Below are 13,786 nucleotides of genomic sequence, written 5' to 3'. Positions count from 1 at the left end.
GCCTACACGTTTGGGTGGTGATTCACAGAATGGCACTAATTCACTTAAGGGACCCTGCCTGGCTTAGTCCAGGGAGCACAGGTTCCAAGCATCTGAAACCACATTGACAATTTTTCCAAAGGCCAAGGGCTTGAGTTATTTTTGCTAATCATTTACATAGACCGGCTTAAATTATGCAGCCATCTGTATTCTTACACACTGAGATTGAGTAAAATGAATTTGCAGTCTTGAAAGCGTTCATCCTTGATATCCCCTTCACGCTGATTTTTATTCTTTTCAAACAACTGTAGAGCCTGGGCCACACTTAACACTGTACATCCAGAAACCCATCCATCTTCATTTGCTTTGCTGCCCACCACTATGCCTTCTCGGTACTGTCCACCCAAACTACTATGGGCACTTCATAATATTGCTGGGCAAGCAGGCTCTGGAGTGAGGCTGCCTGGGTTAAAATCTCCACTCTACTGTTTGCTGGTGTGTAATGTTGGGCAAATGACTTCATTACTCTGTGTTTAATTCCTCAATTTGGAAATTTCTAAGGAAAAGAATACATTCTCATAAGATCACTGTGAGGAAGAAATGAACTCACCATGTCGCTTTGCATACAGTAAGTACTCAATAAGTGGTAGGTATACTTAGCAACATTGTTATTCTATTCCACCCTAGATGGAATCACTTTCTTCCGGCAGATCTGACTCCCTCGATTGTGATGAGTGTCAGCTATTAGTGAAGAAAGTAGAAGTAGGAGGCCACAGTGTTTCCCAGCAATGGGAGCTAATCTACAGGGGAGTTGCAAAATATGGAAACTCTTTAGATGGCATCCAAAATATTGCAATCACGGTAATGTCATATGAATGCCAGGTGATATTTAACTGACACTAGAGTGGGAGACAAGCAAAGGAAGGAAAGTAAAGACAGATGACTCAAAAGAGTGCATTACCGCAAAGGGCAGCTTCAGGTAGAAGACCCATAGATGTTTTAGCAACCTGGGAGTTTTGGTAGCAAGGGGCGGAAGCCAGCATATCACAGGGTGAAAGGACTTCTATCTTTGACAGAAGGGAAGTCAGTATTATATGAAGAATGACAGTTGAGCCCTTAGGTTATTTTAGGTCATGAGGAAAAATCGCTCAGCTAAAATATATATTGCAAATAAAATTTATAAAAATTCTAAGGGTGTCAGTTCATTTGTGGGTGTCAGCTAATGAAATGGCCGAAGCAAGACAACTGGATTTTTTAAATGATGTTTTGAGGAGGATGGCTTATTTGATTGCTGGAAATTAAATTTGTTGATAAAGATATTGCCTGGCTTGAGACATGTATGCTGTTCTCTATATAATTTTTAAAAAGATTTTAGTTGAGTTTTACATACTAATAGGGATTTTAAATAAAAATTAAATGTTCAACAATTACATAGGAAGAGTTTTCTATTCAATGTTCTTGCCTATCATTGTCATTATCGTCCCTCCAGGAAATTTATATTTGTGCAAGTTACAGTCCCAAGACAGGAGAGAAACTACAAGAGAAGATGGGCTTTCCTTCCACTTTGGTGGAGTTAAAAGTTGTTTATATAATGTGATATGAAAGAAAATCTAGTCCCCAATATTTCACCTGCCCATTGGCTCCAGTGCATCCAGATAGAAAATTGCTTGATAGAATTAGGCCTTGCCCTTCTAGGTATTTAGAAGCTTCTTTAAAAATGCAGTTCACGGGACTTCCCTGGTGGTGCAGTGGTTAAGTTAAGAATACACCTGCCAATGCAGGGGACTAGGGGTTTGATCCCTGGCCCAGGAAGATCCCACATGCTGCGAAGCAACAAAGCCCATGTGCCACAACTACTGAAGCCTGCATGCCTAGAGCCCATGCTCCGCAACAAGAGAAGACACCACAATGAGAAGCCTGCACAATGCAACGAACAGTAGCCCCCGCTGACCACAACTAGAGAAGGCCCGCGCACAGCAACGAAGACCCAAAGCAGCCAAGAAAAAAAAAAAGATGCAGTTCACTAGGTAGGCAATGGAAATTGGCCAAATTATTTAAGAACAAGTACTATAGTGAGTATTGATTTAAGGGAACACTTTTCTTTGACAGGTAGGGCTGGACAAGCATTGTGGATGAGAAGCCAACCCCAAAGGGGGAGAAAATAAAGAGCAACTGTATTTTGATCACGCACCCTGAATGAAGCTGACATGTATGTATTCAATTTCTGACTTTGACACTTCCTAGTTGTGTAAATGGCCTAGGGGAACTTAACTGAAAAAACTAAGCTTCCTATTTTTCCATATGAAAAATGAAAATTTAAGTTTTTGTTGTGAGCATCATGAAATAAATTATTAGCAATCATCATTATTAAATAAATAAATAAGCTACTAATAACATGGCTGACTTTGCAAGAAGTACTATAGACTATAATAGGTTGACAGTATGTAGGGCATGGATATAAATACACTGATAATGTGAAGATAATGGAAAGAACATATAAATTCAAATTTCATAGCAGTAGTCAAATAATATCTATCATAGGAAGAAGTATAAGCAGTCCCCATCCAGACCTGTAGTTTTCTAGACTGACTTCATGCTGCTTAATGGTCTTGATTGGCTATATCTTGGCCCTGGTTAATGTGTGCTCAGCTTCCCTGGGCTATGTTGTAGCTTCACAAGACGCAGAGGACATGTGTGCTTACATTAGTACCTAATTTTATATTTCTCCTAGAAATTTTTCTGAATTGATAATTTGGTGTCCAACAATTAAAAGTCAATTGGATTTCTTTCTCTTTATGTATTTGTTTCTGGTGAGGCCATGAATAAGCACATTTTTAAGGCTTTTAAATATATATAAAAAAACAAATTATAGAGATTAAAAGTCTAATTTTCTTCTATCTTCTTCTTGCCTTTTGCTAATCCTCTTCCTACTATTCCCCTCCCCTCTTCAGTTAACAAATCACTTATCAATTTACTTCTCAATATCTTGAACATTTTAAATGAACAAACATATTCTCTGGGTCACAGTACTTGGATAATCAAATGCCCTTTTTATAGTCACATTAGCCATAGCTTTGGATTTAATTGTACTGGAAAATTCCATCCCATTGAATTAAATACCACACTTCAATATCAACCCTGCACTGAAAGCTCTGACATTGAATTGGTGTAATTTTAACCTTCCAAGAGACTTGGTTGGAGTGGAGTTTCTAACCAGCCAGTACATGCTTTGACTTTAAGAAACGTTCTGTGTGAAATGTTAGTTGGGACTTCCGGGAAGATGGCGGGAGAGTAAGACGCGGAGATCACCTTCCTCCCCACAGATACACCAGAAATACATGTACACGTAGAACAACTCCTACAGAACACCTACTGAACGCTGGCAGAAGACCTCAGACCTCCCAAAAGGTAAGAAAACCCCCACGTACCTGGGTAGGGAAAAAAAAAAAAAAAGAATAAACAGAGACAAAAGGATAGGGACGGGACCTGCACCAGTGGGAGGGAGCTGTGAAGGAGGAAAGCTTTCCACACACTAGGAAGCCCCTTCGCGGGCGGAGACTGCGGGTGGCGGAGGGGGAAAGCTTCAGAGCCACAGGGGAGAGCACAGCAACAGGGGTGCGGGGGACAAAGCGGAGAGATTCCCGCACAGAGGATCGGTGCCGACCGGCACTCACCAGCCCGAGGGGCTTGTCTGCTCACCCGGCGGGGCGGGCGGGGCGGGCGGGGCTGGGAGCTGAGGCTCGGACTTCGGTAGGAAAGCAGGGAGAGGACTGGGGTTGGCGGCGTGAACACAGCCTGCAGGGGGTTAGTGCGCCACGGCTGACCGGGAGGGAGTCGGGGGAAAAGTCTGGACCTGCCGAAGAGGCAAGAGACTTTTTCTTGCCTCTTTGTTTCCTGGTGCCCGAGGGGTGGGGATTCAGAGCTGCTTAAAGGAGCTCCAGAGACGGGCGTGAGCCGCGGCTAAAAGCGCAGACCCCAGAGACAGGCATGAGACGCTAGGGCTGCTGCTGCCGCCACCAAGAAGCCTGTGTGCGAGCACAGGTCACTATCCACACCTCCTTTCCGGGGAGCCTGTGCAGCCCGCCACTGCTGGGTTCCCGTGATCCAGGGAAAACTACCCCCGGGAGAACGCACGGCGCGCCTCAGGCTGATGCAACGTCCCGCCGGCCTCTGCCGCAGCAGGCTCGCCCCGCACTCCGTGGCCCTCCCTAGCCCCGGCCTGAGTGAGCCAGAGCCCCCGAATCAGCGGCTCCTTTAACCCCGTCCTGTCTGAGCGAAGAACAGACGCCCTCCAGCGACCTACACGCAGAGGCGAGGCCAAATCCAAAGCTGAGCCCCTGGGAACTGTGAGAACAAAGAAGAGAAAGGGAAATCTCTCCCAGCAGCCTCAGGAGCAGCGGATTAAAGCTCCACAATCAACTTGATGTACCTGCATCTGTGGAATACCTGAATAGACAAGGAATCATCCCAAATTAAGGAGGTGGACTTTGAGAGCAAGATTTATGATTTTTTTCCCCTTTTCCTCTTTTTGTGAGTGTGTATGTATATGCTTCTGTGTGAGATTTTGTATGTATAGCTTTGCTTCCACCATTTCTCCCAGGATTCTATCCATCCGTTTTTTTTCTGTTTTGTTTTTTGCTTTTAATAATTATTTTTAAAATAACTTTATTATATTTTATCTTACTTTATTTTATTTTACGTTATCTTTACTTTTTTCCTTCCTTCCCTCCCTCCTTCCTTCCTTCCTTCCTTCCTCCCTCCCTCCCTCCCTCCTTTCTTTCTTTCTTTCTTTCTTTCTTTCTACTTCTACTAATTCTTTCTACTTTTTCTCCCTTTTCTTCTGAGCCGTGTGGATGAAAGGCTCTTGGCGCTGCAGCCAGGAGTTAGTGCTGTGCCTCTGAGGTGGGAGAGCCAACTTCAGGACACTGGTCCACAAGAGACCTCCCAGCTCCACATAATATCAAATGGGGAAAATCTCCCAGAGATCTTCATCTCAACACCAGCACCCAGCTTGACTCAATGACCAGCAAGCTACAGTGCTGGACATCCTATGCCAAACAACTAGCAAGACAGGAACACAACCCCATCCATTAGCAGAGAGGCTGCCCAAAATCATAATAAGTCCACAGACACCCCAAAACACACCACCAGACGTGGACCTGCCCACCAGAAAGACAAGATCCAGCCTCATCCACCAGAACACAGGCACTAGTCCCCTCCACCAGGAAGCCTACACAACCCACTGAACCAACTTGAGCCACTGGGGACAGACACCAAAAACAACGGGAACTATGAACCTGCAGCCTGCAAAAAGGAGACCCCAAACACAGTAAGATAAGCAAAATGAGAAGACAGAAAAACACACAGCAGATGAAGGAGCAAGATAAAAACCCACCAGACCTAACAAATGAAGAGGAAATAGGCAGTCTACCTGAAAAAGAATTCAGAATAATGATAGTAAAGATGATCCAAAATCTTGGAAATAGAATAGACAAAATGCAAGAAACATTTAACAAGGACCTAGAAGAACTAAAAATGAAACAAACGATGATGAACAATACAATAAATGAAATGAAAAATACTCTAGATGGGATCAATAGCAGAATAACTGAGGCAGAAGAACGGATAAGTGACCTGGAAGATAAAATAGCGGAAATAACTACTGCAGAGCAGAATAAAGAAAAAAGAATGAAAAGAACTGAGGACAGTCTCAGAGACCTCTGGGACAACATTAAACGCACCAACATTCGAATTATAGGGGTTCCAGAAGAAGAAGAGAAAAAGAAAGGGACTGAGAAAATATTTGAAGAGATTATAGTTGAAAACTTCCCTAATATGGGAAAGGAAATAGTTAATCAAGTCCTGGAAGCACAGGATAAATCCAAGGAGAAATACACCAAGACACATATTAATCAAACTGTCAAAAATTAAATACAAAGAAAACATATGAAAAGCAGCAAGGGAAAAACAACAAATAACACACAAGGGAATCCCCATAAGGTTAACAACTGATCTTTTAGCAGAAACTCTGCAAGCCAGAAGGGACTGGCAGGACATATTTAAAGTGATGAAGGAGAAGAACCTGCAACCAAGATTACTCTACCCAGCAAGGATCTCATTCAGATTTGATGGGGAAATTAAAACCTTTACAGACAAGCAAAAGCTGAGAGAGTTCAGCACCACCAAACCAGCTTTACAACAACTGCTAAAGGAACTTCTCTAGGCAAGAAACACAGGAGAAGGAAAAGACCTACAATAATGAACCCAAAACAATTAAGAAAATGGGAATAGGAACATACATATCAATAATTACCTTAAATGTAAATGGACTAAATGCTCCCACCAAAAGACACAGATTGGCTGAATGGATACAAAAACAAGACCCATATATTTGCTGTCTACAAGAGACCCACTTCAGACCTAGAGACACATACAGACTGAAAGTAAGGGGATGGAAAAAGATATTTCATGTAAATGGAAACCATTCTATGACATAAATCACAGCAAGATCCTTTTTGACCCATCTCCTAGAGAAATGGAAATAAAAACAAAAATAAACAAATGGGGCCTAATGAAACTTCAAAGCTTTTGCACAGCAAAGGAAACCATAAACAAGACCAAAAGACAACCGTCAGAATGGGAGAAAATATTTGCAAATGAAGCAACTGACAAAGGATTAATTTCCAAAATTTAAAAGCAGCTCATGCAGCTCAATAACAAAAAAACAAACAACCCAATCCAAAAATGGGCAGAAGACCTAAATAGACATTTCTCCAAATAAGATATACAGACTGCCAACAAACACATGAATGAATGCTCAACATCATTAATCATTAGAGAAATGCAAATCAAAACTACAATGAGATATCATCTCACACAGTCAGAATGGCCATCATCAAAAAATCTAGAAACAATAAATGCTGGAGAGGGTGTGGAGAAAAGGGAACACTCTTGCACTGCTGGTGGAAATGTGAATTGGTTCAGCCACTATGGAGAACAGTATGGAAGTTCCTTAAAAAACTACAAATAGAACTACCATATGACCTAGCAATCCCACTACTGGGCATATACCCTGAGAAAACCAAAATTCAAAAAGAGTCATGTACCAAAATGTTCATTGCAGCTCTATTTACAATAGCCCGGAGATGGAAACAACCTAAGTGCCCATCATTGGATGAATGGATAAAGAAGATGTGGCACATATATACAATGGAATATTACTCAGCCATAAAAAGAAACGAAATTGAGCTATTTGTAATGAGGTGGATGGACCTAGAGTCTGTCATACAGAGTGAAGTAAGTCAGGAAGAGAAAGACAAATACCGTATGCTAACACATATATATGGAATTTAAGAAAAAAAATGTCATGAAGTACCTAGGGGTAAGACGGGAATAAAGACAGACCTACTGGAGAAGGGACTTGAGGATATGGGGAGGGGGAAAGGTGAGCTGTGACAAAGCGAGAGAGAGGCATGGACATATATACACTAACAAACGTAAGGTAGATAGCTAGTGGGAAGCAGCCGCATGGCACAGGGATATCAGCTCGGTGCTTTGTGACTGCCTGGAGAGGTGGGATAGGGAGGGTGGGAGGGAGGGAGACGCAAGAGGGAAGAGATATGGGAACATATGTATATGTATAACTGATTCATTTTGTTGTAAAGCACAAGCTAGCACACCATTGTAAAGCAATTATACTCCAATAAAGATGTTAAAAAAAAAAAGGAAACGTTCTGTGAAGAGCGTCTGACTACTTTCAGGGGTCAGGTCTGTCCTTTTGTCCTGACAAAGCGCACTTTTCCATGCTTGCTGCCAAATTTTTTTGCCATTGTGGGATTTTCCAAACTATTGCTTGGAATTTAAATTCAAGGTCTTAGGCAATTTCAGCTTTACAATGCCATGTAACAGACAGAATGGAGGCTGAGACTGAATTCTACCAGTGAGCAGGTTAGGTCACATCCACACAGCCATGGGTGAATATGGATAAAATGAAAACTTTTGGGTTTTTTACTATTACTTTCTAAGACTGCAAAAAAAGCAGCATCTATCTTCCTATTGCTGGAAGAAAAAATAGTCTAGAATTTTTTAATAGATTCACAGATCCTCAGAGTTTTTAGGAAACACAGTGCAAGTTTAATTAATTTGTGAGTCTAAAACTTGAATTGCATTATTTCCTTTTTTATATGCTGAGTGGAAGTAATTCTCCTGTAGGGCCCATTGAAACTTCCTTTATAATTCTTGTGTCCTCAGTGTCTCATCTCAAAATGTCTTTTTACAATTCTTTTCTCCCGACTCAAAGGCTGAGTTGACTGATGACTAGAACAAGGTGGAAATAAGATTATGGTTGGTTTAATTATTTTCCTCCTGCCCTGTCCCCACTCCCCACAGCCCTCTGTACATACGCCTGAAGAGAACTGCTAGAGTTCAACCTCTGAATTCTGAAAAGCTACAGAAGGACTAAGCGGCCAGAATAGAGGAGAATTACAAGTCAGAGATCCCTACGAATGAACAGAGGGTGGGGTAGAGCAAGGAAAGGGAGGCTCCGGAAAACCTAATAACTTGCAAAGAGGAGAGAGTTTTTTTCAAACAACTTCCAGACTCAGAGAATGAAACCTGCCTACCAATTCAATAAGGATTTTCCTGAACCATCTTCCTACCCTCCAATCCTCCCTGCCCCAAACCTGGGAGGGCAGAAGTAGTAGCTACTGAGAAAGGAGGAGGGAGAGGGAGAAGGGAAGAGGCTGATCATTTCCCTTACCTTAGCTAATGACAGAGAAGAGAGAATATCTTTGAATGAAGGTCAAACTGTTGATTATTTCATGGAACTAAACATTCTAATATTCTATTTTGTTAAAAATTTCGTTTGTATTTTATGTCTTAAAAGTCACCATTGGACACTGAAATTACCTAAGAATGTTCAGAAAATAATGGGACCGCTTTCTTTTTTTCTTTTTCTTAATCCAAAAGTAGGATAAAATAGAGTTCTGGAAAACTTAATGAGAACAATAATTCAAATAAGTTTGTTTTGTGATAAGCATCTCACACATCAGGTTTGTTCGCTGAGCAAGTTACAGAGGACATCATGGAATTTGGAAACACCAAGAATCCTGGAAATCTAGTCTTTCCATGAAATACTGGAAAAGTGTAGAAAATCCTTGGAATAGTTTGGAATTATTTGGAATAGTTGGAATAGTTTATGTTCAGGGATAAGTATTTGATCACCTGTAATACATTGGTCAACAATCAATAACGGATGAGTAAGGCTTGAAAGAGAGTTAGAGAAAGTGCAGCATGCGGATTGAATCTTCACTAGTTTATGGTGTATCTCAAATGGTGTCACCTTTCATCTTTTGTCAGAAACACTTGTAAATCCTGATGGAGATACAAAAGGACTTCGTGGCATCTTGCTGCTGACTCTTGAATATGGTACAGCTTCTCAATGTTGTAGTCACCTGGACATTCAAGACCACTTGATACACAAGGTAAAAGGTCATATTACAATTCTTGAGCTTTGCTTTTAAATAATATGCTTCTTCTTACTGAGTCTGTATCTAACATCCTTAAATCAGGAAGAAGTATGTGGGTGATTATTTTCACACGTTAAAGCATCACAAGCCTTCCAGTCTGTGACTACAATTCTTTCCCAAGAAAAGTCCAATTCCAGCACAATTTAGAGAAAAGGTGGTTGTCACCATGCAGGAGGGTCCAAAATTATTTCAGGCATGTGTCACATGGGGTATAGGTGCCACTGATCCAAACAGAAAGATAAGGAGTAATACACTGACATTTAAGTTCATTTTTAAGTGAAAATAACACAACTTTTGAACTGTAATGTTGATTAGGCAGTTGAAGATATTTGGAGCTTGGAGGAAACAGCTGTGTTTGAAATTAAAATTTAGAATTGGTCAACATAAATATAATTTGAGTTGAAGGTATAAGATGCTCACTTTGAGGCTAACCACAAGATGCCATTTCCAAAGCTGGAGTTACAAGTACAAGAGAAAGATAGAAAACCTCAAAGTTAAGAAAAGGAAAGAAAACCTTCCTTATTTTGATGACCCAAAATCTTAGGAACCCCCGCCAAAAAAATCTTGTGAAAACTCATAGTTACTGAAGAACTTGATGATCATTAGCACAAATATTGGTCTTTATATTACTTCTTTTTAAGTTAAAGCTAAGTAAACATATTTGAAAATGGTGATGGAATGTTTTCACATTTGGGGAAAATATGGATTCGTTAATTGTTTATAAAATGTAAATATACTTAAACATATTTAATTTAGAGAATACCAAACGCCTTTGTAAAATATTAGGATGTTAAAACCAGGAAATATTTCTATTAACTTATCCCTGAGATAAAGTATTTACCATCATAGTCTCAACTTCTTCTAAAAGTAAATTTTATGCAGAGGGTTGAAATAATTTTAAAGATTCACTGCAAAAATCAGAACCTTTTCATGATACCCTTGCACAGTTACAATTAAACTTATATTTAACTTTTGAAAATGTGTAAAATAATTAATTAAAAAATCTAAAAGTGGGTATTCTCTCTTTCCTTTTGCCTCCTTCCCTTCCCCGCTTCCCTCCAGCACTTCCTTCAACAAGTATGTGTGTATGTATGTTCAGTGTACTAAACTAGGTTCTTTGGCTGATGAAAATGAGATAGAGTAATATAAAACATGTACAAAGATAATTATAATACACGTGAGAATATTTTCTGGTTCATTAGATATGAATTATTGAATGGTGGTTATAATTGTTGAATGAGCAAATTCTCTGTGCATTTCTGATTGATTATGTTTTGGTAGTAATGAAAGGCAAGTTAGGATGGAATGATGGAATTTCATCATTCCACCAAATTAGGATGGAATTTCAAAAATCACCATGCTATAATTTAAAAATGGTAAATACGTATATTATGAAGCAAATAAGCTTGCTGTGCACTTTTGAATTTCATACTGATTTACCTTCCTGCAGAATATTTGTAGCAATGTAATTAGTTTTGAATGTTCAGATAATGTTATTGTCAGGCCATACAAATTTAATTCATAGCAAGCTCTTAGAAGCAAGAAATACATAAAATCCAAGCTGTTGACTGTTAGTTTCAGTGAGTGATTAGGGCAATTTTTAACAAGTGCTCTTTAGGTAATTCAGATTTTCAGGCTTGATTATGAACCTTTCTAGAGCATTTCTAGCCAGATAAAATTTAAACACCAACATTTGTAGGCCAGTATGTCAATAAAGTCTAGTTCGGCATGTTAAGGAAAAAAATAAACATTTGTTGAGATTTTAAAAGCTAAAACATTGCTTACGATGCACTAGTCATAACTGAAAAGAATTCCTAAAGATTATGAATTCACTTAGCAGTGCACACACATCTTAATTGCATAATTACTTGAAGCAACCACTCTAATCCATCTTGTTCGTTTTACACTGTATAAAGGAAACAAACTAATTATGGATTTTCATTCAAGAAAAATACAAACCAGTACCACATTTACTGGGTTCATTCAGTCTCATACACTCTGCTGCTTAGACAGGCAGGAAATAGAGAAAAAAACCCAAAAGTGGTCATTAAGCTGCTGGCTATCAGCGTTCTTAAAATTGAACCAACCCTCATGGAAGGTGGAAGGCATGCTGGTTTTCTTCCATGTTGGAAACTGACAGCAATGTGTTGATCAGGGAGCCACACTCGAGGAGAACAACTTGAAATGGGCTAATTTGAACAGGGTGAAGATTTACGTGCAGTGACAAAAGAATGAAGGAATTGTTAGCACAAGGCACAGGCCAGCCTGATGACAAGTGAAACATTAGTGTGTTAACAAGGAGTACGACAGAGAGGAAATATTTGAATATCTACTTATGCAGGCTCATTCTAAAGAAAGGCAACTTTGCCTCTACAAAGTCTTTCAATTGAACTGTAATGACCTGGTATGTGGTCCCTTAAACATATGCTTGGAAAGGAATAGACAAATCGGGAGCACAGGAGCTAAAGGAAACTATTAAGAGTTTGGAGTTTTTAGAGCCTTGAAACCATGGATACAGTCCTGGATAATAGCATGGAGCTCAGGTGGCCCAAAAGGTTCAATCCAGTCTGACGCCCACCAGATGTGGCCTTGGATCAGGTTCATGCCGGATTAGCAACTGGCGTATCACTCAAATAATGTACAGCAATTCTATGGCGGCTCCTAAAAATGCCTCTCTTGTTTAGGGTCCCTATGTGAGATGCCAACCTAGGGAAGATAAGACCTTGAAGTTATAGGGGAAGGCAGGGACCAATTTGTGCCTGAAGTGAGAGATGAGGGCTCTTCATGAGCAGAAGTAAGTTTGGAAGTGAGATCATCGCCTGTTCCACAGTGGTAAGCACAGCTTCTATGTGAGTCATGTGCATGGTAATGGCATTTTACACACCTGACAAGTTTATAGTAAAAATATTGGAATTACTTCAATCACTTTATTAAGTGACTGAAGGGGAGTGCGTGTCAAATTTTATTTCTAGTTAGCAGTAGCATACTTTTAAACTACTATTGATTATAGATTTACGTTATAAAATCTGAAGTGAGCTGTCATTTGAGGGCATAAATATATGATGCTTATTTTAGTCAGTTACCTATTTTATCTAAAATAAAGCTGGCTTTCTGGGTCACACATAATTAAAATAAAAATATTTTTTACACATTTGTCACAAAGGCAAACCAATGTACTACACCATCTTTAAATGGTTGATTTCAGATTGATGAAGCTGCTGCTCTAATTATAAAATTCTTCCCGGATTGTTTTCAATGTGCGTTCCACTCTTGGAATAAGATAGGGATAAAATGGCCACTACTTCCTTTTGAAATTTGATTTTCTGAATTTATACATTGACAGTATTTTTTACCATTACATGACAATAATCAGTTAATATTATTACATTCAGAAATTCTCAATGAGAACATTTATCATGAAATCTATTGATCATTATTAATTTAATTGGACTTCTATGACTTTTAATATAATCAACCCATATTGACTTAACAAATAAGAATCTGTTGTACACATCTGTTGAGAGATAATTTTCCATGTGTCTCATTTTTACATGTCTTGTGAGCAGAGGCACCGACTGCTATTGTTCTTGTGCTATTTTTCTAAGGATTTTTAAAATATTAACCAGCCTTGGAAGATACAGATAGTGTCTCTAGAGCAAAAGGCAGATTTGCTTAATATAATAATAATAATAATAATAAAGATACTATGTATACCATATTATATTATACCATACCATACCATACCATACCATAATATATTCCTGTAGCACAAATGCACAGACACGTTTACTGCCCATTATAAAAGACTTGAATTCCCTAAACCCAGTTTTCTTCTCCTCTAATACAACCCACTGCAGGTACAAATGTCACTTGAACCTCTTTGAGTTGCCCTTCGGGAATTAGGCTTGTGGAACTGGAGCAGGAAAATGCGGTTATTCTGGCTACTGTTATTTCTTGAATAACAAAGTCGTTTGTCACTGACCTATGAGTCTCATGACTTTTGACAGAATCCATGGAACTTTGGTGAGCTACCTAATTAGCTTCTAGTTAGGATAAAATCTCAGGCCCTTCATTGTTCTTGACAACTTCGTGAGAAAGACAAAGAACAATGGGACTTCTTTAGGAGGGGAAAAAGGAGACGAGGTTTTCACTCCATGCACACTTTCTGGATTTCCACTTTTGGTATAAATGTGTGTATGTGCCTTAAATTAAATTAATATGATTTCCTTAGTTTGTCATAGTCGCGTGTGTGTGTGGGGTGTGTGTGGGATGTGTGTGTA

The 13,786-nt window shown here is 39.5% G+C and overlaps 1 long non-coding RNA gene across 1 annotated transcript in view; it reads left to right on the top strand.

Annotated features, from left to right (window-relative positions):
* Nucleotides 1–3,328: 3,328 nt before the first annotated feature.
* The window catches only part of LOC114897632, a 32,595-nt gene continuing 22,137 nt past the window's right edge, over nucleotides 3,329–13,786 (top strand). Inside the window, exons 1-2 of the long non-coding RNA XR_003794235.1 lie at nucleotides 3,329–3,387; nucleotides 9,337–9,461. This is a non-coding gene — a long non-coding RNA (uncharacterized LOC114897632). The remainder of the gene's footprint in view (nucleotides 3,388–9,336; nucleotides 9,462–13,786) is intronic.

Source organism: Monodon monoceros, unplaced genomic scaffold (assembly GCF_005190385.1).
Source record: "Monodon monoceros isolate NGI ecotype Baffin Bay Population unplaced genomic scaffold, NGI_Narwhal_1 Super_Scaffold_17, whole genome shotgun sequence".
Lineage (NCBI taxonomy): Eukaryota > Metazoa > Chordata > Mammalia > Artiodactyla > Monodontidae > Monodon > Monodon monoceros.
Note: the sequence above shows the minus strand (reverse complement) of the source record. Positions and strands in the feature narration are given on the sequence as shown.